We start from the raw sequence: 24784 nt of genomic DNA, 5'->3' as shown, positions 1-24784 counted from the left end.
AGCCTTGGTCCAGTACAGCATTCAGAACAAGGTGACTGTCCAAGACCTCTCTGGACTTGGCTGGCTGTTCTATCCTGTGGGAAACATTTCTCTTAGGCCTCCTCCTCCTCCAGAAAAGAGGCCTATGGCAAGGCTCAGGGATAGTCTCTCTGCCCTGCCTCAGAGAGGGCCAAGTGGAAAATAAAATCCAAGTAGAATAGAACACCACGAGTAGAAGAGATGGCGCCTGTTTCTCAATGACCAAAAAGTTTTGGCTGCTCTCTAATGTGTATTATGGTTCAGAAGCTGAGCATGGAAGCCCCAGAGAAGGCAAAGATCTAACACTGGGCATGAGTAGGACACATTCAATTTGAAGAATCTAGTGCCCATAAACAGCACCTTATTGTCAACATATTTGTGACAACAGGAATACAAGGTTTTGTTTGTGCATCCCCAGGAAGTGCCCAAAAGGTCAAACTGAGTCTTAAAGAAATTGTTTGTATTTTAATGTCCCTTTCAGTTCAAGATCCAAGTTGAGGATTAAAGTAGTTTGGGGATCCTAGGCAGGAGCTTACCTCTCCAGAGATGAGGCTCTGGTGTGTCTTTCCAGCCCTGTCTGAGACGTAATGAACGGTCTCAAAGTCCCCCATCTGCAAAGGCTGGCAGGATGGAATGTGAAAAAAGTCAGGAACTTAGCCAGCTGCTTCCTTCATCTCTCGCCATCTGTGTCTGCAACGCCCAAGATGTCTAAGCATCTTGTTATGGCCCAGGGAACTGGTTAGCGTACTGTTTGTGTAAGCCGTTCCAGAAAGCTCATCTTGGGGGAGGCTCTTGATGGATGACAGAGGAAAACTTGAATGAATTCACTTTCGCTAGCGGAGAAAAAATCAAGGGGGTTTCAAACCTCCGTAGAAAAGCACATGCAAATCCAAAGCCTACAGCCTTAGCATTGGAGCAGACACAGATATTTCATTTTCAAATCTATGCACTTTGAAGATCAGTAAACTTTGCAGGAGGTAGGGAGAATAAAGGGACAGTTGGTTTTATGCTGGCATTCTGCTTCCCATTAACTCAAAAAATTACTGCCTCAGGACATCCAAAAAGATGTAAAGTTAAAATCCAAAAATGAAGTATTTAGAAGAAGATCTCATTTTTTTTTTTTTTGGAAGAGCCACAATAACTTGAACGGGTTTTATTTTTCAGCTGATCATGTCAATGCAGGGGATTTCAAAACAAGCAAAGTCCTACAAGTGAGGAGCTTGGGTAATGAGGACATCTAGAAACACCTCTTTTCTAAAACACAGGTCTATAATCATGTCTTTTTTATAAATATAGTCTGGTTCATGTAATCCTCAGAGCTCCCCTAATCCCTTTGTGGTGAAAATGTCAGAGTACAAAGGGGACTGAAAAATGGGCACTTTGTGTGGGAATGGAAGGCCTAATTCAGCAACACCTTAGGCAAACTTCATTAACCTTCGGGATATTAGTCCTTCAAGAACTGCGACCCATCCAGAACAATGTAGGCATCAGGTGCTAAATTAGTTAGAATTTGGATTGCTGACCTTCCCTTATCCTTCAGCAGCTCTTTAGGTAGCAGAGTTCAAAACTGGACCATTTATGATCTGGAGACAGAATAGCAGTCTATTTTCTAGTACTCACCATTGTAAGGTGGCTGTTTACATTTAGGATCGCCTTTCCTTGCAAGTTTAGGGGCTTTTTTTTTCTTTTGCTTTAATTGCCTTTGGTCCCAGGAAAGAAAAAACAGCCACAGGGTAGAGAGGTTCTGGGAACTAAGTATGGGTGGGGAAAAGAAGGCTGGAGGGAGGGAGGTGGATGCATAGTCCTTAGGGAGCATCTACCTTTATGGTGGGGAGGGAGGATGGAAGAGACAGCTGAGGCTCAGAGGACTGAGTACTTGCTAAGGAATGAGCACCAGTGGAGTCCACCAGTGGAGGTGGCTGGAATTCTGATTTGAACCCTTGGTTTGCCCTTTGCTGGCAGCTGTCACCACTATTTCTATAGAGATAAGACCTTCAAGTTGGAAATTCAGAGAGGAAAAAGAGAATTTTCCTAGTTATCTTCTGAGTCTCATATGTAAGGAAATATGATATTTCCGCCACATCAAGGACATCAATTTTTTTTAAAGAATAATATTTACCCTTTTTATTGGCTGCCATTCAAAGGCCTGGAAACGTTTACTAGTAAATTTAATTACTTTGCATGTTATAGCTACGAAATTGGAACTAGCAAGGCCAGGGGGTAGGAGGAGTTGACTCCACAGTCCAAGCAGCCCAACTTCAGCATATAGTCTGTAGATTTTGGAAAAGGCCCACGTTAGAAAACACAACATTCATTAACCACCTACTATCTGCTAAGCACTTCTGCATGTTGTCTTATTTAAGGCTCCCACTAACTCGGTCAGGATGCTATTGAGATTTCCAGCTTAAAGGTAAGGGAAAAATAAGCTGTAAAATGGAAATTTACTATATATATTTATTCATAATTTGTAAAAGGTTTGTTTATAGCGTCATTCTTTTCAACCTTATAGTACCTTTTCACATTATGTATGCCAGGACCTAATATCTGTAGCATACAAAATGGAAAAAATAACCTCAGGAAAAGGAAGTCAGTGAAGGCTATGCTACTAATCAATAGCACATTAGGAACTCAATGGAGTCTTCCAGTTCTGGTGCACCAGCTCCACCTACCTGGAGACAGATACCATTCCATACATGCTGTGTGTCTCAACAAATGTTCTCCTAAAAGAATTAGTGAAATTAATGAGGAAGGCTGTTTGTTCAAGAAACATAAATGCACCAAGCCCTCTGGAGGACACTGTAAGTCACCAATCCAAACCTTATACTTGCTTTTCTCAAGTGTCTGGTAGTTGAATGAAACAATAACCAAGAAGGAGCTCATACAACAAGGTACATACTGGCAAGGGCCCCAAGATAGGTAATGGCAAGATCCATGATACCAAAAATAATAATGCCATAAATTTTGATATGGACATTATAGAGGCTTCATGGAGGATGTGGTCTTGAAAATTGTACAAACAATGGATGTGTGTGATATTCCAAGAGAAAGGGAACTATCGGTAAAACTATTTAAAAGAAAATCATGAAAAAATAGCCTTTGGGGGTATATGATCGGAACTATTTCCTCTAGTCCTAAGCACTTGTGAAGGAAGCTCTTGCTTCTGTCAAAACTGTAACAATTTGTTTGGCTCATGATCAATGTGAATTTTAAGGCAAAGAGAGTGTATGCTACAAAAGAAATGTATCTGCTTTCTCTTTCTTTTGTAATGCTTGAGTGTAGCAAATGATACAAAATACCAATGAAATGCTTCTTAATGATGCTAGAAAGAAAAATAGAATCACAAAGATTGCACAAAGTATTAATTTAAAGGAAATAAGATCATTTGGAATATAAATCAGGAATAATAAACACATTGCACTGTCAAAATTCAGAACATTTTCAATAAAGTACAACATCTGAGATACCACATGCAATCAAACAATTTCCTTGGATATTACAACTGTAATACAGAGCAGCACAAAATGCTTCCCCAGCACCCTGAGCCAGTCCCAATCCTGAAATAAAAACCAGCAAATAAGTAATGTTGCTTGGCAAAGCAATATTTGAAAATCCCATTTCTAAGATGAAGGCTGTCATAAAAATAAATTAAATAAATTTCACCAAAGCCAGCAGTGCCTGGTTGCTTCAAGCTTCCCAAACAGATTGTTTGACAAAAACCAATACAAATCTGGAAGTCTTCTAATTACAAGCATTTAAAGGATCAACATCTATGCTTAATTAGTGAGCTGGAGTGCACAACTCAGTTCCAAAGGCGTTTGACCTCGTCTCCTTAAATCGGAGACTAGCAAATTCTACAGTACAGACAAAGTAACTGATGCTGCAAGGGATTGCCTCAGGAGAAATTCCACTCTTTAACCAGAGCCAAGCTAAAGCAAGGTGAGGTTTGAAGTGTCCCCTGCCACTCTCTAACAGCCCAGGAATCTCGTGCAGCATAAAGAATGCTTGCTCTAAATAGCCATACGTTTCAGACTACCACATGTGTAGACAGTGTGGCTAGATCTCCCGGAAACAAACTCTTCGGGTGTTGCTTGAAATCCTATCACATCCTAGTAAGTGCAACAAGAAACTTACACCCTACCAGGACTGGCCTGAAAGCCTACACTACTCAAATACAAAGAGGTGGGTAAAACAAAGGAAGCCCTGGGCTTCCCTCAGGGGGGCTGAGCCAGAACTGCCATGGCTGAAATCCAAAGAGCCTGAATTTTCAGACTGCAAGGAACCTTAGAGATCAGATTCGGAGTTCAGTTCAATCTTCAATTCGATTTATTCTTGTCCATTCTATAGCAACTGAACACCTCCGCAGTGTAAGCCTCTTGAAAAACAAGTCAAAGTTCCACTCCCTGTGCCTCCGATTGATGGATAGAAAACAAACAAAGATGTTGAAAGATTGTGGTTCCGGGAAACCTTTGCCCCTCCATTTGGACACTAAGCACCTACAATGGTCACTACTGTTCTCTTAACACTCTCCTGCACTTCTTGTCTGCCACGCTCCAAAAGTACGGTAAAGGTGAATCTACTCTCGTACCTAAAGCAGGAATCCGTCTGGGAACAAGTGCTCAGTGATTGGTGCCTAGGGTTTGCTAGGACACTCGAGGTGTGAATTGTCTCTGCTGCATTTTCCATTACTAACTCACAGATGATAACCAAATATTTGTTTTCTGTTACATTTTTCAGGCCGAGCCACTTGCCTTCACTCCCCTTCAACCTCCACCAAAATAAAAACCAAATGTAAAGACATTTAAAGAGAGAAAATTCACCTGATAATGAATTGTCTCTTTGGCAGAGACTTTTATGGCTTGTAATACTGAGACTTGAGCCTACGGCCATGCACATACTACGTAAGTTCTCCACCTCTGAACCACATCCATCTCCAGTTCTCTCTTTATGTGGAGAGCTGAACAGGATCTCATGTGGCCCAGACTAGCAGAAAGCTCACTATGAAGCCTGGTAAACTCCTGGTTTTCATGTCTCCATCTCCCAAATATTGAGATAACAAGAATGTGCTCAAGTCTTCTTTTACTTTGTATTTTGAGAAGGGTCTCAGGAATTTTCCAAGGCTGGACTTAAACTTGCAATCCTCCTATCTCAGTTTCACAAGTAAATGAGATTACAGGCCTGCACTAAAAGGCTCAGCAACAGAGATTATCTCATCAACTCTTTTTGTAATATCTGTTTTTAAAATTAGATACATGTGTCTAGGTCTGTATGTAGGTATGTACACACTAATACAAGTGCCCTTGGAAGACAGAAGTCATGTACTTTGGAAGCTGCAGTACCAAGAAGCTACAAATTGCCTGATGTGGGTATTGGGAAATAAAATTCCTCTGGAAGAGGAGTATGTGCTTAATCCATCCATCCCCAAGTAATGTTTTTTTTTATCAAACTTATCTACAAATTTTTATGTAGGATTATGGTGAGAGAAAAGAAAGCAGACAAGAGAGGAGAAGAGGGGGGACAAAAGATAATGAAAGAGGGAGGGAAGAAAGAGGAAGGATAAGGAAGAGGAGAGAAAATAAAATCATAAATTCTGAAAAATCTATATTAGCCCCTCTCTGATCTGAAAATGTTTTAATTCCTTGAGTGTCGGTATGTTTTGATGCTATGCTGGGCAACTCTGGGGATGTAAAAGGAGATAATAAAGAAACTCAGCTAAAGAACGACTATTACATATGACAGATGCTTAAATGACATCGTGGAACTACAGCAAGCCACAGAGGAGAGACAGAGCTGGTGGTGGTTTGAATGAAAATGGCCCCCAAAGGCTAATTAGGTTTGATCCCCAGTTGGTGGAAATGTTTGGGAGAGATAAGGTATAAGGTATGACCCAGGGGAGGACTTGGAAGGGAGCTTTCTGCCTCCTGCTCTGGGAGATGTGAGCATTAGCTGTGCCTGCTGCCATGCCTTCATTCTGCCGTCCTGGAATTTCAGAAGCCATAAGATTAATTAAACACTTTTCTTTCCTAAGTTGCTCTGGTCATGGTGTTTAGTCACAGCAGCAGAACACTAACTAATACAGAGTATATCTGCCAAACAAAAGGTATGAATGATAGGGATATGGGAAAGAAATAAAAAAATACAGTTCAAAATATTAGAAAGAAAATGATTACATTTATTTAATAACCAATGGGATAAAAAGATGAGGGGAACTTGAAAATGCTCAGAATGTTGTGATCAGGCCACATCACATCATTTTTGTAGTTTGACGGAATAGTTAGAGGTGAAGGTAAAAATGAGTGTGCTGGGTCAGCATTTAAGAACACTTGTTGCTCTTTTACAGAGGACCCGACTTCAATTCCTAGCACCCATATGGCAGTTAACAATCATCTGTAACTCCATTTCCAGGGAATCTGAAGTCCTCTTCTAGTCTTTTAGGGCAACAGGCACACACATGGTACATAGACATACATGAAGGTAAAACACTGATATACATAAAATCCTAAGATAAGATAAAATATTTTAAATGAATATAGGAAGGGGGATGTCACTGGAACAAGCACATGGGCGTAATAAAGAATGGAAATAAAGTTTAAGATTTGGGGAGGGATTGGGAAGAAAGGATGGAGGGGGGAAACTTCAGTCAGTCAGGATGTAAAATAAATAAATAAATAGCAATGAAATACTATTCAGCAACAACATAGAATAAAATGTTGATTCATCACCAAGGGCTTGCAAGGACAATGGGGAAGAGGAAGGACAGACAGTACTAGTAAACACAGACTTTCTTTTCAGGGAAATATAAATAATCTGGAAATTGTGGGAGTTGTTGCATACCTTTGTGACTAGATTAAAAAACAAAGTTGTGGGCTACTGATGCAGCTGACTAGATAAAGACTGGTGATCTGGGTTCAACCATTGGAACCCACCTGGTGGAAGGAGAAACTGACTTACTGACTTTTGCAACTTATCCTTTGACCTCTACTCATACATACACACACACACAAAGTAAAAATGAAAAAATAAGAAAAAGAAGTGCACACTTTAAAATATATACAGTTTAAATACCAATTATAAAAAGTAAATCGTAATAAAATAATAAATAAAATCATAATAAAAAGTAAAAATGAGAAGCCATAGGTATTTCCACTGGCGTACCCAACATCTCTCCAGAAAATGAAGTTAGTTATCTACTAAGACCAAAGAAGCTACATTTAAGGTCTTGAGCTAATAGGCAGCAAGAAAGAAAAGCTATACATTATCAGCGCTGGAAGAAAAAAGATATGCAATTATCATAACCAGTCAAAGTCACTGAGAATAGAGATACTGCGATATGACTCAGAGGGAATGAATAATCAGAACAGACTCAAAATATCCTAAACTTGAAACGCGAAACTGTCCCCAATTCTAAGCCCCCAAGTCTTCGTGGCTTTAGATGTTTGATCACAGAATCTATGGAATAGCCACACAGAGGAAAATCCCATGGAAAACCTGGGGCAGGGAAGGAAAAAGAAGAGGGAGAGGAAAAGGAGGAAAACACTTAAGAGAAACACTAGGAGGTACATACTATGTGGGAGACAATTCACATATTTACTCTGCACAAGATAATAAATAAAACTAAATAAAATAAAATTATAAAAATAGCAATAAAGAGCCAGGTTAGGGTAGCACATGCCTTTAATCCCAGCACTTAGGAGGCAGGGGCAGGCGAATCTCTGTAAATTCAAGGTCAGCCTGGTCTGCAAAGTGAGTTCCAAGACAGTCAGGATAACACAAAAAAATACTGTCTCAAAAATTTAAAAAAAACAGCAAGAATGCCAAACTTCAGGGAAAAGATTTAAATTCCACAATTGCTCTAATCCATTATCTAAAATATGAGTTTTGAACAAAAAAAATACAAGAAAGAAAAGGGAAACAGGTTCAGGCAGTCAGTAGAGTTTGATGATAGATTTAATAGAAAGGACTTCAAATGATTTATTAAAATACATTTATCATAGAACTTAAAGGAATAATATTTTAAAAATTAAAAAAGAAGCTGGGGACATAGGTCTGTGATGGCAAGCTTACATTATACCTGTTTTGAAGAACCCATGAAGAAAAAAGAAAGAAAAGAAAAAGGTTCACCAAAGGTCTTATACTTAGGATTGCAGAGATGAGAAGGCAGAAAAACAGAGATTTTTGGCATTCACAAGATAGTCTGTTTACTTGGTGGGTTCCAAACCAGTGAGAGGCTGTCTCAACAAAAAAGTGTATTCTGCCTGAGAAATGATATCTAAGGTTGTTCTTTGACTGGGCGCATATGTACGTGCGCACACACACACACGCACACACACACACACACACACAATTAAGAACAAATACTTAGAGCTGCCTTGTGCGCTGGGCCTGGGCTGTAGGCGCATCCTGGCAGGAGGCAGTTCCCGTGTCTTAAAAGCCTGCCTGAGGACAGGTGGGCCCAGAGTCAGCTCAGCGACATTCCTGACCAGCAAGGGGCCCTAACTTCTAGCAGAGGGCCATTGGAGGGGTGAGTTTGCTTCTGGCCCATGGCAGGGGCCCGACGAGGAGGAGCTCGGACTTTCCCCGACCCCATAGACTCCCAGGTCACCCTGCAGTGCTGGCTCCACCCTGCTAAGCTCTCCTGCCTGCCATCCCAGCTTCCATCCAGATACAAATTCCTATATTTCTCCCCTCCCACTGGGGCCATAAAATTTCCAACGGTTCAGCTGCCTTGTCTGCTGGGCCTGGGCTGTAGACGCATCCCGGAAGGAGGGAGTGCCTGTGCTTCAAAAGCCTGCCTGAGGAAAGGTGGGCATTCTGTCAGTGAAGTTCCTGCCCAACAAGGGAACCTGACCCGGTACCAGAAGATCCAATAGAGAGCATTTGAAGGAAGACATGGGCAGACGCCAAGGCAAGAACTCCTACAACAATCTGAAAAACAACATGAAAACACCAGATCCCAACGACCCTACAATAGAAGGACTTGAACACCTTAACCCAGAAGAAGTGGGAAAAAGTGCCATTATGAAAGCAATAGAGTCCCTTAACAGGATATGAATAACTCCCTTAAAGAACTGGATGAGAAGTATAACAAAAAGTTTGAAGAAATGAGTATAGAAATGGATGAGAAGTATAACAAAAAGTTTGAAGAAATAAGTAAATCATTGAATGATACCCTGAGAAACCAAGAAAAAGCAATCAAACAGGTAAAAGAAACAGTTCAAGAATTGAAAACTGAACTGGAGGCAATGAAGAAAACACAAACAGAGAACCAGCTGGATATGGAAAACCTAGGTAAACAAACGGAGACTACAGAATCAAGCATAACCAATGGAATACAAGAGATAGAAGAACAAATCTCAGATTCTGAAGATACCATAGAGAAAATAAACGCTCTGGTCAAAGAAAACGGCAAATCCAACAAATTCTCTTCACAAAACATTCAAGAAATCTGGGACACAATAAAAAAAAACAAATCTAAGAATAATAGGGATTGAAGAAGGAGAAGAACTGCAGATCAAAGGCCCAGAAAATATATTCAATAAAATTATAGAAGAAAACTTTCCCAACCTAAAGAATGATATTCCCATGAAGGTTCAAGAAGCATACAGAACACCGAATAGACTTGATCAAAAAAAGTCCCCTCACCATATAATAATCAAAACACAAAACACACAGATTAAAGAAAGAATATTAAGAGCTGCAAAGGAAAAAGGTCAAGTGACTTATAAAGGTAAACCTATCAGACTTACACCAGACTTCTCTATGGAAACGTGATCCAACCAGATTCTCTGAATGTGGCTGGATTCTATGAATGTGACTGGCATGGAGTCTTTCTGAAAAGCCATTGACAATGACACTGGGACTTGTTTCCTCTGCATATACTGAATTTTGGGGATCCAATCTGTTTGGATACTCACCTTCCTGGACCTGGAGGGAGCGGGGAGGAACTTGAACTTCCCACAGGGCAGGAAACCCTGACTGCTCTTAGGGATGGAGAGGGAGGAGGAGGGGAAGGGGGGAGTGGGAGGGTGTTGGAAGGAGGAGCGGAAATGGAAACTTTTATAATTTAATAAACTTTGGGAAAAAAAAAGAAGGGAGGGGGAGGGAGGAGGGCGAGTTGGGGAGTGGAAGGGGAATGGGAGGAGGGGAGGAAATATAAATTTTTGAATGGAAAAATAAATAAAAAGAAATTTGAATGTTTTCCTTTTTAAACTACACCAAGCTTAAAATATGACAGCTTATATTGCTATTTTAAAGTTATTTATTGCTCTATTTTAAATAAATACCTAAAATTTCCTATTTAAAAAAGGAAACAAAATTAAAATAGCTTTTCCCTGAAGAAAAATGCCAATCAACAATTCTAAGAAATCAATAACATACAGTGCTTTTTAGCACTATATTTGTCAGCACATAAACATGATTCAGTCTTATTTTAAAAATTTAAAGTTGCAGGTTTAACATTGATATGCACATCTAGGAAATCTCAATTGGTGAATAAATAATTGTCATTTTTAAAGCCATGGGTTATTGAGAACTCTGCTCTGATGTTCTTTCAGCTCTTCCTGTTGATTTTCTCTTTGGTAATGGCTGGACACCCAGCAGAGCTAGCCCTTCCTCTTAGGTATCTTCTTCCAGGTGAGGTCTTCATCATCTGTGCTACCCACTTTCCTAGGATGATCTCTCCTGCTCTCCTCTTCCCTTCTCTCTCTTCACTCCCCTCTTCTGCTTTCCTCTCCACTCCTCATTCAGTCTGTTCCCCTCCTTCCCTGTCTCTCTCCCTTCCTCTGTGTGTGTCCTTTCTTCCCTCTCCTTTTCTAGCATCCTTTTTCATGTATAAACACACACACACATTTAAGCAAATTTATTAATATATGTACATTCTTAGGCTCATTTCATATATTTACAGTTGACCAGATAATTTTTTGATTACTCTCCTTCACACAGGAAACAAGGGATGCACCCTCAGTTTCAAATGCTTGGTTTATATTCCTTAACCCGGATTCTGTACAGACTCCTACAGTTCAGTTCCAACAGTTCTCCAAATCCAGTTCCCAGTAATATTTCCCTGAGATGAAGCTCTGTGATCCCCAGGAGGTCAGACACACTCCAGCAGGATACACAGGTGTATCCTGTTGCCAAGGTCTAAACCTGAATCTTCTCATGACATTAAATAGGTTCATCCTCTAGTGGAGTATGGTTAGATTTTCAAAGAAAATATGTGCTGTGGTGATTTCATCAATGAAGACACTCTCCTTTGAACTAGATGTATCTTTGACCCAGTCCCCTGAAGGCTAGGACATAGAGTTCTGGTTTCATGGCCAGGGGTTTGTTCAGTTGTATTGACTCGCTCCTTCTGAATATGTCATCAAAATCCTGCAGCAGTACCACATGTGGCTCCTGGGACATCGCCATCAGCTCCTGATACATTTCTCTTAGTTGCTTGCTCTTTTCAACCATCATGGCTTCACTTTCCAGGAGTTTCTCTAAATAATAATTGCCTTCTTCTCTCATACACTCAATATGCTCTTCTTCCTGTTCAGAGAGGTCTGGATAAGATGTCCTGTACTCTGCCCTTATTTTTTCTTCTCTTAGAATTAAGCAGTTCTTCCACAGAGTTATCATCCCTTTCTCTGCCTCCAGATTCTCTTCATTTTCTTGGATCTTCTCCCACAATGATTCCATTTGCTTCAGAAGTCTCCCCATTTGACCCTCAGCAGCTGCTTCAATGGGACAGTGTTTGTGACCTCTGTGTTCATGGGAGTCAGAGCAGAGTCGACAGAGGTAGATGCTGTTCTCCATACAGAAGATCCCCTTGGTCTCCTTGTGGATCACACACTTATTCTCCTCGGAGATCAGGTACTTCATGAGGCCAGCTTGTCTGGCGATGGACACCAGCTTCTTCAGAACAATGCTCGTTCTGAAGTCCTTCTGCTGGGATGGTTCCCTACACGTAGGGCAATGGGCAGGACTGTCTTCCCAGGAAAGGTGGAGGCAGGCTCGACAGAAGCTGTGGCCACAGCTTATGGTGACTGGGTCTGTAAGGTAGCTCCGGCAGATCAGGGAGGTGAGCTCTTCCTGGAAGGCTTGTGAGAGGCCTGACTCCATTTCTCCAAGGAATTGTCTCTAGACTCAGCAGTGTTTACGAGAGATACCACAGTATTAGCTCTGCTCTGTGGTTAAAACTTAAATGTTCGGAGGTGATAAATCTAGCAGTCTCTGGATCCAGAACGTGTGGAAACACACTCTGCCTGCTCTGGTAAAGAATGGGCTAGGCTGGGCCCAGGAGTGTCCTTATATAGTCTCTTAAGGTCACGCCCACTTCCTCCCATTGTTGACTGGGGATTCTGTCCTGCCCCTTCCAACAATCCTTAAATCCCAAAGAAATACACAGAGGTCGACATTAATCTTAAACTGGTTGGCCTAGTAGCACAGGCTTCTTATTAACTCTTATAACTTATATTAGCATATAATTCTTGTCTACTATGTCTGAGTAGTTTTTTCGGCAAGGTAGTCACATCTTGTTTGCACTGTGTCTGGCTTCCTCTGAGTCCAGATTGCAACTACAGATTGACCTTTTCCTCTTCCCAGAATTCTCCTGTTCTGGTCTCCCTGGCTATTTTTCCTGCCTGGCTACTGGCCAACCAGCGTTTTATTAAAATACAATTGAGAGGATAAAGACCATTGTCCCACAGCACCCCATGGTTTCTTTTATTTTCTTTTATTTTTATTGTTTTTAGTTTATTAGATCTTTCTGCCTCCTCCTCTCAAGTGTTGGGATTAAAGGTGTGTGATGCCACACCTTGATCTCACAGAGATCTGCCTGCCTCGGGCTCTCAGCTGTTGGGATTAAAGGTTTGAGCCACCACACCTTGAACTCACAGAGATCTGCCTGCCTCTGCCTTCCTAGTGCTGGGACTAGGGTCTTTTTTTTATTTTAAGGACTTTATCCTTTTCCTTTTCTCTCCCAAGACTAAATAAATTTTAATCACACTGTGAATCATTTAGATGTTTACTTCATCTGAGTATATCTTTACTGTATATCTCTCTTTTGCTAACCACATGAGTCTTTATTCTGCTAAGAAATTTGGCTTAGACATGTGATCAAACCGGACTCTCTGAATGTGGCTGACAATGAGGGCAGACTGAGAAGCCAATGATAATGACACTGGATTTTGATTCTACTGCATGTACTGGCTTTTTGGGAGCCTAGTCTGTTTGGATGCTCACCTTCCTGGGATGGAGGGGGTGGGGGCTTGGACTTCTCACAAGGCAAGGCACCCTGACTTCTCTTAGGACTGGAGAGTGAGGGGGAGGGGGAGGGGGAAGGGGAGGGAAATGGGAGGGTGGGAGAAGGTGGAAATTTTAAATTAATTAATTAATTAATTTTAAAAAGTCCTACCAATGAAGCTTTATTAAAAAGAAATAAATGAGAATGTGTGTAAAAAACAAGAACAAATATGTAATAAAAGGAAATATATCAAAAAGAAAATAATTTTTGATAAAAGCAAATTAAAAGTTTGTACTGTGAAATTCAAATAGGAGAAACTTAAAATGTACTAGAGAGGCTCGAACAAGCAGATTCAGATGGCAGAGAAAAGAATAATAAGTGGAATGTAAATTAAAAATAAGTAGTCTGACTTGAAGAAGAAAATGATAAGATTAAAAATACCAGACTTGAGATATGTGGGTCAACATCAATTGTTATGCTAATGAAAGTTTCAGAAGGAAAGCAGAGACATGTATAAGAAGAAATAATGGTTAAAATTTCCCAAATGTGATTGAGAATACTAACTTACAAATGAAAGCATGCAGAACTTCAAGAAAGATAAACAAAAAGAATTTCATGTACAAAACCATTCACAGGGCAAAGGGGGAAAAAGGACAGGAGGAGATTAATATGAAGACAAGAACATGCTAGAATTACATACTTGGATGCCTTCCACAAAGCCCGAGTACAATTTCTTCCCCCTCTGAAGGAAAGGGAAATTTAGAAGGATGCAAGAGAGGAAAGAAATCGTATATACACAGGAGAATCAATACAATAAGTGGCTGGGATTTTATCTGTATCATTGGAGACAGTAGACAGCACAATAACATTCAAAATATTGAGACAAAACTGGTGAACCAAGAATTCTCCATGTAGTAAAACTATCCTTCAAAAGTGAAGGCAAAAGCAGGGTACTACACATAAAGAAAGACAGAATTGGCCACAGGCAGAAGAGATAAACAATTTATAGAATACTAATAAGAGCACAAGCCAACTGTAACTGAGAAAAAATATTTGACTGCTCATTTCAAAGAAGATATAATGGCTTATCAACACATAATGTCCACTTGCCATTAAACAATGAATTAAATAAAAGACAAAATGAGAGGTCACTATACATCTACTGAAGTAACAATGGCAGATAATAACATTTTGGTTGGCATGTGATGAACTAGCACAGTGCAAAAGAGACCATTGTTGAAAAGTTAAATGGTACAGTCACTTGGGAAAATATTCAAAAGACTTCCTAAAAATAACATATACATCTACCAAATAACCTAATAATCTCCTCCAAAGTGTAAATGTAAAGTAAATGAAGGTACACACCCATGCAAGGAAATAAACAGAGACATTCCTAACACTATCCATAATCCATAAACCATCCATCCACTGATAATGGAAAAACTATCTATGGCATATGCATAATAGAATATTATTCAATCATAAAAGGAAAAAATACTGATACATGATATAACTGATACAACAATATAAGTAAAATTAAAAACCATGATGCTGTGTGAAAAAGCAACCTATTTTGCCAAGGAAATTTATCACAGCAACAAAAACGAAATTAGAACACAGGGCAAAAGTCTCACCATCTAGTAAATTTTCTTACCTAAATTTAAACAACAAAAATATTCACTAAAAGAATATAAAATGTTCCATAAATTAGAAATTTATGTTTAATATGGTTGTTAAAAGCAAAGAAAATTGTGTTCTATGACATCACTTCAACACTTTTAAAAATGTCCAATTAGGTTATGAGACTGTTGACTTGCCATGGATTTCTGCTAATACATACTTATGTATTTTATATATGTTCAATAGCATAAGTGCCAACAAATCACTTCATAGAAACCCAGGATCCCAGAACTCATGCCAGGAATGCTGAATCCAGAAGCTGTAATTTTCAAGATTCTCAGGTGATCTGCACATGTGCTGTATTTCAGAAACGCTGATATACACATAGATGTCAAATCAGCACAATGGATGAGATGTGGTACTGTAACAAGAAGGCTGCTTGTTTGTCCTGGCTGCCCAAAACCGAAATAAAAACACAGAAACCATATTCATTAAAACACTGTTTGGCACATTAGCTCTAGCTTCTTAGTGGTTAACTCTTATATTAATTTAACCCATTTCTATTAATCTGTATATTAATCTGTATATTATTATTAATATAATAATCTGTATATTGCCACGTGGCAGTGATTTATAGACAAAGATTCAGCATGTCTGACTCTGGTGGCTCCATGGTGTCTCTCTGACTCTGCTTTCTTCCTCCAAGAATTCAGTTAAGTCTCCCCCACCTACCTAAGTTCTGCCCTATCAACAGGCCAATGCAGTTTCTTTATTCATTAACCAAGAAAAGAAACACACAGATAGATGGACCTCCCACACCATTTTCCCTTTTCTGTTTTAAAAAAAAGGAAGGCTTTAACATAGTAAACTTCTAGCAAGAATTACAGTTATGATATTTATATCTACTTTATTTTTTATCATAACTAAGAAAAACTGTAACTATAACTATAAATTTTTCAACTCCATCAAAGACTCCAGGGGATATGATATTACCTAAGTGAACAGGAAGTACATTGTAAGCAACTTCCAAAACTCTAGAATTGGCAGAGACATCTCGTTGCCTGCACAGTTACCCAAAGTTCTTCTGTAGCATTGTAGGCACCCATCTTCAGCCTACAGGTCTATAGTGTTCAGAAGACTTTTCCATGAAGCAGGAAATTTCAGAGACAGTTCTGTCTATATTGGAAGTTTGCCAGTCACTTTTTCTGTATCCTGCAGAATATCTCACAGATTCTTTCATGAAGTAGGAACCCCAAAGGATCATCTCACCTTTAGGCAAGTTCAGTAGTCATTTCTGTGGGTTCTGCATATCCATTTTTTATAGCATATCATGAAGCAGTCCAGGCAAGAGCAGTTTCTTGCCCAAATGACTAACCAACTCCATAAGGAGTCTCTTCAATGCCCATCATCCTCTTGAAGTAGCTTCGGGCTGCCAGGAGTAGATGTGTCTCACTGTCATGAAAAGTTTTAAGTTCTTAAACATTTTAAATGCCATATTCTGAAGGTCTCTGAAAGATTTGAAGAATACCTATCTAACTGAAATATATCTCTGTATATCTAGGAAATCTAACTAACATGACTACAAGCTTGACTGTTATAGATTATTATCTATTAACCTATATTTTTAATTATACATTACATTTTTAAATGAACTAAACAATCACACACCTTAATCAAGAGCAGAAATATCCATATACACACTATAACAAAATTGATCTTAAATTTGTATCAAGAAATCAAGATCCACACCGATGCAAATTATTTATATCTACATCATATCACCTTTTAAATGTAAACAAACAATCATAAACAATATTTTGGAATATGGGTGTAGTTCTGTTCATACTGTTTCCTGCTGTTTGGGGTGCTGCAAATCAGGTATTTCATGCTGTATCCTGTATACTAGGTTCATCTCAGTCAGCAGTTGGGTAAAGTATTTTCTTTGTGGGAGTGTTCACAGCAATCTTTCAGGGGGGTTTGTTCCATGAAATCATATTGGTCTAGAAACAATCCACAGGTTCTCATCTTCTGTGAAAACAACAGAAGAGCATCTTTTCTAAAGCACCATATCCTTAGACCCAAATTCTGAAATAAGATACTTTTATCATGTTGGTTTAGCTTAGCAGCCCAAACAATGAAATGTCTCTCTGTACTTAGCTCCTTCACAGTCAAAAAATCAAAAGAAACACAATAATACACATAATCCAGGCTCGGTGAATTTTCCCTTTTTACATGGCTTATTTTTCTTTACTCCTTTTAATTTATGACTATCTATACTGTCTCTTTAAAGACCTTAACCTTTTTTAAGGCATTAACTTTATTTTATGACTCTATATTCTCTCTATATTCTTTTTCTTTTCTCTTCCATGCCTATATACATTTATCAAACACCATGATTCATTTAGAGGACTTCTATGTCTAAATCTGTCCTATTATGAATCTGTAATTCTTTACTGTCCAGGAGCACTTCTTAAAATGCTAAGTGCTGGCCTAGAGAAATGGCTCAGCGGTTAGGAGCACTGACTGCCCTTCCAGAGGACCCGGGTTCAATTCCAAGCACCCACATGGCAGCTCGCAACTGTCTGAAAATTCAGTTCCAGGGGTCTGATACCTTCACACCAATGAACATAAAAGAAAGATAAATAAATTATAAAAAAAATTTAAAAAAAAAATTTTAAAAAATGCTAAGCACTTCTTAAAAACTTCAGCTGCACCATTGTCAGGGGTAATACAGGACCACCTGTTTGCATGCCCAGTCTAAAAACTTAAGCTGTGCTATTACTATGATATATATGGCATTTCCTGTGTTGATAGAGAGGGGGTCCCTTGTTCGTTCTGCCCTGCTAGCTTACATCTGAAATAATCACAAAGAAACTGTATTCATTTAAACACTGCCCAGCCCATTGGTTCTAGCCTCTTATGGGCTAAGTCTTACATCTTGATTCAAACCATTTCTAATAATCTATATGTCACCATGAGGTCGTGGGTTATGGGAAAAGATTCAGCATGTCTGACCTGGTAGCTCCATGTCGGTTTTCTATCTCCCTTCTTCCCAGCATTCTGTTCTGTCTACTCCACCCACCTAAAGGCTGCCCTATCAAAAGGCCAAGGCAGCTTCTTTATTCAACCAATGAAAGCAACACATAGACAGAAGAACCTCCTATTCCATTCCTGTTCACTCTGCACAGTCCAGTCTTGTAGAGCCACTTATGCCTCTGAGCCTCGCACACCATCCTAGTCTCAAGCACACAGCCAGTCCATGTCACCATTACGCAAGCTACAGCAGTCTACTCACAAACCCCATTCAAATGCTCAGTCTCCTGAAAACGGCAGAGGTCGTGCTGGCAGCATAGCCCAGAAAACTGTTGCAAGGAGAAGCTGCTTGTTTGTCCTGGCCACCTGGCTATCTTACACCCGAAAAAAATCACACAGAAATTGTATTAATTAAAACACTGTTTAGCCCATTAGCTCTAGTTTCTTATTGGCTAACTCTTATATATTAGTTTAACCCATCTCCATTAATCTGTGTATCGCCATGTGACTGTGGCTCACTGGAGATTCTAACCAGTTCCCATCTCAGGCAGAGAATCCATGGCTTCTCTCACTCTGTCCCTCTTCCTCCGAGCATTCAGTTCTGTCTTCCCTGCCTACCTAAGTTCCGCCCTATCAACTAGGCCAAGGCACTTTCTTTATTCATTAACCAATGAAAACAGCACACAAACAGAAGAAAGTCCTACACCAGAGAGCCAGCATTTCAAAACCACCACTTTTTCCACTGTAACTGAGTCAGGAAAATCTCTCTTAAAGGAGCTGCAGCAAGCTGCCAGCAAACATCAAGAAACTGTGTTAAACTCTATTTTTTTTGGTCTAGAATTCCTTTTCAAGTCCTCTCAAGTTTTACATGGAGTTAGTTGACCATGCTGGAGCACCAATTTGTAGGAGGAGGGCCCGCTTGTTCACCCCAGCCACCCAGAACCAAAATAATTACACATAAACTATATTAATTAAATTACTGTTTGGCCCATTAGCTCTAGCTTCTTATGGGCTAACTCTTATATTAATTTAACCCATTTCTATTAATCTATAGATCACTGTCCTAGACAACAATCCTCTGCATGAACAGGAACAGAGTTTAGCAGCCAGAAGCAAAAGAGCAGGCACATGTTTACTGCTGCTTTTACAGTATAAGAGACCACACCGAAGTGGGCTGGTATCTTAAAGGCTATTGGCTGAAGGAGCGGAATGTGCTCCCACAGCATGGTACAAAGAGACCCAAAGTTCTGACTTCAACTCTTCTAGTAGCTGGCACCTACTGGTAGCAATCCCTCAAGCTCTTTTAGGCCCCTCCTCAATTCTACAGAACTTCAAAACATAGCTGTGTCCGGCATGAGTATCAGTTGATAAACAGTAGTTATTGCTATGGTCAAGTTATTTGTTACATCTTGGGTCCTTTTAGAGCATTTGTCTAGCATTGATTCTATCACAAGAACCACAAATAAAACTGTGACTACATCTTAGCAATTGTCATGAGCTAGTATTACTAAAACTTTTAAAATCCCCTTGTTCATATAGTTGGAATGATAAAAGGAACAGTGTTTAATTTCTCTAGGAGAAATAAGTAGCACAGATGGCTCCAGGGGCTTAGACATGAAAAATTAGGGCCCTAAGGCTCTTCTGACCTGAGCATCTGTCAGCTGTATACCTCTGGGCACTAGAAAAGAACTGAAGCATGAACCAGCTCAAATGGCAGACAAAGAACATTGTCTACTGAAGCTCAATAGAATTCTTCCCAAGCCAGGCAAGATATTTACGGGTAATGTGGGGTGTAGAAAGGGAAGAGGGGAGCTACATCTAGATGATATGCCTTCAGCCAAGAAAGAGAGGAGGAAAATGAAAATGACACTGTGGCCCATAAAATACCACCAAGTCAGAAATCTTTTTGGTATATGCACAGAGCTTGCTGGGGGCCTGATTATATAATTCCTTAAGTATCTAGTTTCTTAAGGGTTAGAGACAAGTTCAGGCCCAAAACTCAAATCTCTATTCTCCAAATTTTCCTATTGTATCCCAGAGACTTCATGCAGAACTAACCAATGACAAGAAATATCCTTTTGGTGTGTTTTGTCTGCCACACTAAAATTACACACATGCACACACACGCACAGAGAAACAGACAGACAGAGAGACAGAGAGAGACAGAGAGAGAGAGAAGGAGGCCACAAATTTGAAATTGGTATATTGGAAGATTTGGAGAAGGAAAGGAAAAGGGAAGGGAAGGAAAAGGGAAGGGAAGGAAAAGGGAAGGGAAGGAAAAGGGAAGGGAAGGGAAGGGAAGGGAAGGGAAGGGAAGGGAAGGGAGGGGAAGGGAAGGGAAGGGAAGGGGAAAGAAAAAGAAGGGAAGGGGAAAGAAAAAGAAATGGAAGGGAAGAGAATGGAAGGAAAGGAAGGAGGAAATGATGTGATTATACTATAAACTCAATTTTAAAATTATTTTAAAAACCAAAAATGCTTCTGAGTGAATCATAGCTTCCATTGTGAAGTCCATTTTGAGGCTACGGTATCAGCACACAGTCACGGAAGCTTTCAAATGACAAGAACAACAACGCTATTTTCAGAAAAGAAAAGATTACCAGGAGACAAACATGCTTCATTTTTAAAACACAATAAAGTTTCCAAGGGGATCAAATAAGAGGCTAAATATCAGAACGTCTAGCTTCACACACACACAAAAACCAGATTATTGTCAAGAAAACAATGAGTTTATATTTTTACATTCCGCTTCAAATGCTGTCAACTTTATTTCAGTCATAAAAAATAAAGAAAAAATCAAATGCTCCTCTTATTTCTTGTCTCTCTTTTCATACTCCATCATTCCAATCAATTAAATCAAAATTTTCATCCTCTAACTTCTTATTCCTTACTGTCATTTAACGTTGAACACAGGGATCGTGCTACCTAGAAGGAGGTACCTTTTACATTACTTTGTTTTGAAATATATTCATTAATCTGACTATGTTGACATAGAAGTTCTTAAATACAATGGCTACTCATGTCCCCAGCCTCACTGGAAAAAGTAGTACTGCTTGTGACAACTGACTGTACTTCTCTGTGAACCTAAATGATTTTTAAACTCTACTTTCGTTGAAATTGTTCTAAAATTGTCTAACTACATCTTTGACATCTATGACTTATAATGAATGTAATTTAGCCTTTTCATTCATTTATATACTTGTATATACATAGCATAGTGTGGAGGGAGAAAGGGAGAGAGAGATGATAGATAGATAGATAGATAGATAGATAGATAGATAGATAGATAGATAGACAGACAGACAGACACAAACTGTTCAACACATTCTACATGTCTTGTATTGCATGAGAACTTTACATATAATTTCTTTTAAGGTCTTTGGGAATACATATCACTATTCTAATGATAATGTGTTAATAATGATATTGACATAGAGACAATTTTCTGGCATTTGGCTATTTGGTAAATTCATCTGCTTCCTTCCTCTACTATCAACTTCCCTTCAGTCTCTGGACATTGGCCTGTAGATTCTAATCTGTTGTCATGTGACTCTAGGGCGCAAAAATAGTGATTTGTTCATGCTGGATAATCACTCAACCACTGGGCTATATTCCTAATGCTTAATCTGTTGTGAAGAGAAGAAAAGTAACTCCATCTACTTTCAGTCATTGGTACATGACCTTGATAAAAACTATTTATATACTTCAGGCATATATTTTGCTTCTACAATATCATCATTCTAATGCAATCATCTGGAAAATCCTTACATGAATTAAGAAAAAATATTAAGTACCATTAAGATATATTGCCTTAAAAAAGAGAGTACTATGACAAACTCAAAGCTCAAATAATATTTCATGATTGGGAATTGTGATCAAACTCTAATATAAGTATAAATGTGCTGGGCTGTAAACAATGAGAGAGGTTCAAAGTAGCAAAGCAAATATAACACATGTCTACATGTTGAGAGTTCTGCATACAAATTGCTCAGGGCCAAAATTATTTCAGGTTGGTTGGGGGTGGTCAGATTTTGTATCAGTTACATAGACTTTACCAGGAGAACATCCCTAATGAAAAACTCTGAAGTAGAAATGTTCCCAAATTTTAAACGTTTTGGTCATTGTTTTATAACTCAAAAAAAAAGTCAGATTTCACAAACTGTTGGAGTTCAGACTTCTGAATTAGGAATACTACTCCTATACCAAATACTAAGAGAAAAGACAGTGTACTTTTACATGTACATTAACCTAGGAAACATATATATGTATATTGAGAGAGAAAGAGGCTACAGTGCATACTAATAATACTAATAAGTCAAAGATACTAGCACTTGGAAAGCAAAACTGTAAATTCACTCAGACACAAAATACATGTCAACAAATTCCACTTCTATCACGATGGAGTAAAAGGAATAAGAGCTATAAAACTGTACAACATATTATAAAAATGTGGCTTTCAGATCACCAATAACAGCCAACACAAAAATGTACCCTTTTAGAGAAGAGAAAAAAGTTAGGCACCATAAAACAGCCCACATTGCTCATCGAGGGTTTTCATGCTATAGTACAAAGAGAGATAATCTAAATGAACCCCAGACATTAATGTATGGAGAGGCCAAAAAGATTTTAAAGTTTACTATAAGGAATGGTACCACAGAGAACAGAACTATACAGAAGAGAAATTAGGTATATTTAGATGAATTCCTTCATGTTGTCAGGGAAGCACTGATCTACATAGATTTCAAGATCAAGGGAAGAATTGCTACTTAAAAAAAAAAACAGAGAATCAATCCTTATGAAGTGAACAAGGAACAAGAGTAATTCATGTCTTTCTGGAGACATTAAATAGACTCCTCAAAAGTGTATTGCCTCAGGAATAGATAGAAGTAGCCCCAGGTTAAAGACCCCAACAAAGCATAAAATTAAGCTTCAATAGAAAGAAAGTGATACTGAGTTGAAAAGATGGCTCCATGGGTAAAGTGACTGCCAGACAAGCATGAAGTTCTGAACTCAGATCCATAGCACCTGCATAAAAGCAAGGTGCAATAGCTTGCATAGGAAACCACAGCCAGGAGCGATAGCATGCATCTGTAACCACAGCACTGTGGAAAAGACAAGAGAAATAGATCCTCAGAGCTCACTGACTAGCTGAATGTGTGAGATCCGGGTTCAGAGAGAGAACCTCTCAAAAATGAGGGAGAGAATGATAGAGAAAGATGTCCATTATTGACTTCTTGTCTCCAAATGCACATGCATATTCTCTCTCTCTCTCTCTCTCTCTCTCTCTCTCTCTCTCTCTCTCTCTCTCTCTATCTTTATCTCTCTCATACACACACACACACACACAAACATGTGTGACAAAATATCAAATGTTATAATGAAAGTTCTCAAAGATAATGAAAAAATAAGGAGTAAATTCTGAATATCTTCTAAAAACTGTAAATGCACAACTTTTAGAATATTAACGGGCCCTACACATTAAGAAAAAAAAGAGAAAAACATACTATAGAACATTCCAATCCAAATAAGTATAAGTAAAACTAAGAAAGTTCATTGAGAGGAACAAAGAATGACATCATACTTTCCATCAGAGGCCATGAAGGCCATCCTAGCTATACAAGAATGGGTGTGAACTGCTGGCATAGATGGAGGATGCTTTATCATTGTAGTCTTCCAAAATTAAGGTGAAATAAGGAGTATTCTGTGGGAATTCACTTAAGTCAAACTTTTCTTCAGTCATTTACTGTTGATGCAGCAACATTTTATTGGATTTTGGAAGTTGCTAAATGCTCATATTAGTAATCATAGCTTTATATCTCTCATTTCAATCCTCACTCATTTCTTTTCCTGTCTTTAAAGGAAAATTCACATCTGGAAGACCACAATTTAGAAAAAAATAAAGTAACCTTAGTAGAAAAAAGGAGACTAGTAGGGATACAAAAGAAGGAACAAATCACATGATAATTGACAGTTAGATGAATAACTATTAAGTATCTGGGTTTGGGTCTTTTAATTATTTAAAATATAGCTGGCAATTTAACTGTGCTATACTACGTGCTATATAACATGTAGAATATGGTGAAAATAGTAAAAATGCTGAGAGGAAGAAAATTAAAATAAACTGTTGCATGCTTTTCAGACCTTGGGTAAAATGCTATAATAATTCAAGGTAGAATGCTAAAAGTTAGAGAGAGGTGGTAGGAGCTGGCTTCCAATGGTCCACAGCTCTGGGAATCATTCCTGTGTGCTATCTTTCTTTACTCTTACCAAACTAGAAGAAACATACTTGGACATCAGTTCAGACGTGACGATATAGTGAAGGCTCTTGTCTTCCTCTTGTTCCCTCTTATCTCCTGCTCTCTAGATTCACCACCTGATGCAGGCTAGTCTCTCACGTTCATCTGCTTTCTATCAGTAGAATCATACTTTATATTTGGGTGGAGTTTGATTTACACTTCCCCTTTAATAATGTGCTCACTGCATCGGGCTTTTCTTCACCAGAAGTTCTCTGTTCCTGCCATCTTTGACTTCCATAAATCTCTACTGCAGCTTAGGTTTCTTCCACACATGTACTGTCCTCGCAAGGTTCACAAGCAGGGACTCTGACCTTGTCACATCGGCTAGACTCCTAGGACTTCCTTTGAAATCTAGGTGGAGACCTCCATGACCTCATACGTCTTTCGTCTGAATTTATTTTTAAGTTACCATACCAAGCAATGAGTTTCATTATGACACTTTCATATACACATGCCATACTTTATTCCTATTCACCTGCTTTTGCCGAATGCCCAACCCTACTCCCCCACCCTCCTCTTGTTCGTGCCTCCTGGATAACATCCCTCCTGCTCTCATGTTCCATGGACAACATTCTCGCCTTCTCACACTCCCTTAAGA

General features: G+C 39.0%; 1 protein-coding gene and 1 pseudogene across 5 annotated transcripts in view; both read right to left on the bottom strand.

Moving 5' to 3' along the window:
• The window catches only part of Hs6st2 (heparan sulfate 6-O-sulfotransferase 2), a 276205-nt gene that overhangs the window by 201199 nt on the left and 50222 nt on the right, over window positions 1-24784 (bottom strand). The gene's annotated exons all lie outside the window — the stretch shown is intronic.
• Window positions 11272-12117, bottom strand: LOC146889230 (tripartite motif-containing protein 43 pseudogene; annotated as a pseudogene).

The sequence above is a fragment of the Myodes glareolus genome, chromosome X (assembly GCF_982192425.1).
Source record: "Myodes glareolus chromosome X, mMyoGla1.1, whole genome shotgun sequence".
Lineage (NCBI taxonomy): Eukaryota > Metazoa > Chordata > Mammalia > Rodentia > Cricetidae > Myodes > Myodes glareolus.
The sequence above is the reverse complement of the archived record's forward strand: the minus strand, read 5'-3'. Positions and strand labels throughout refer to the sequence as shown.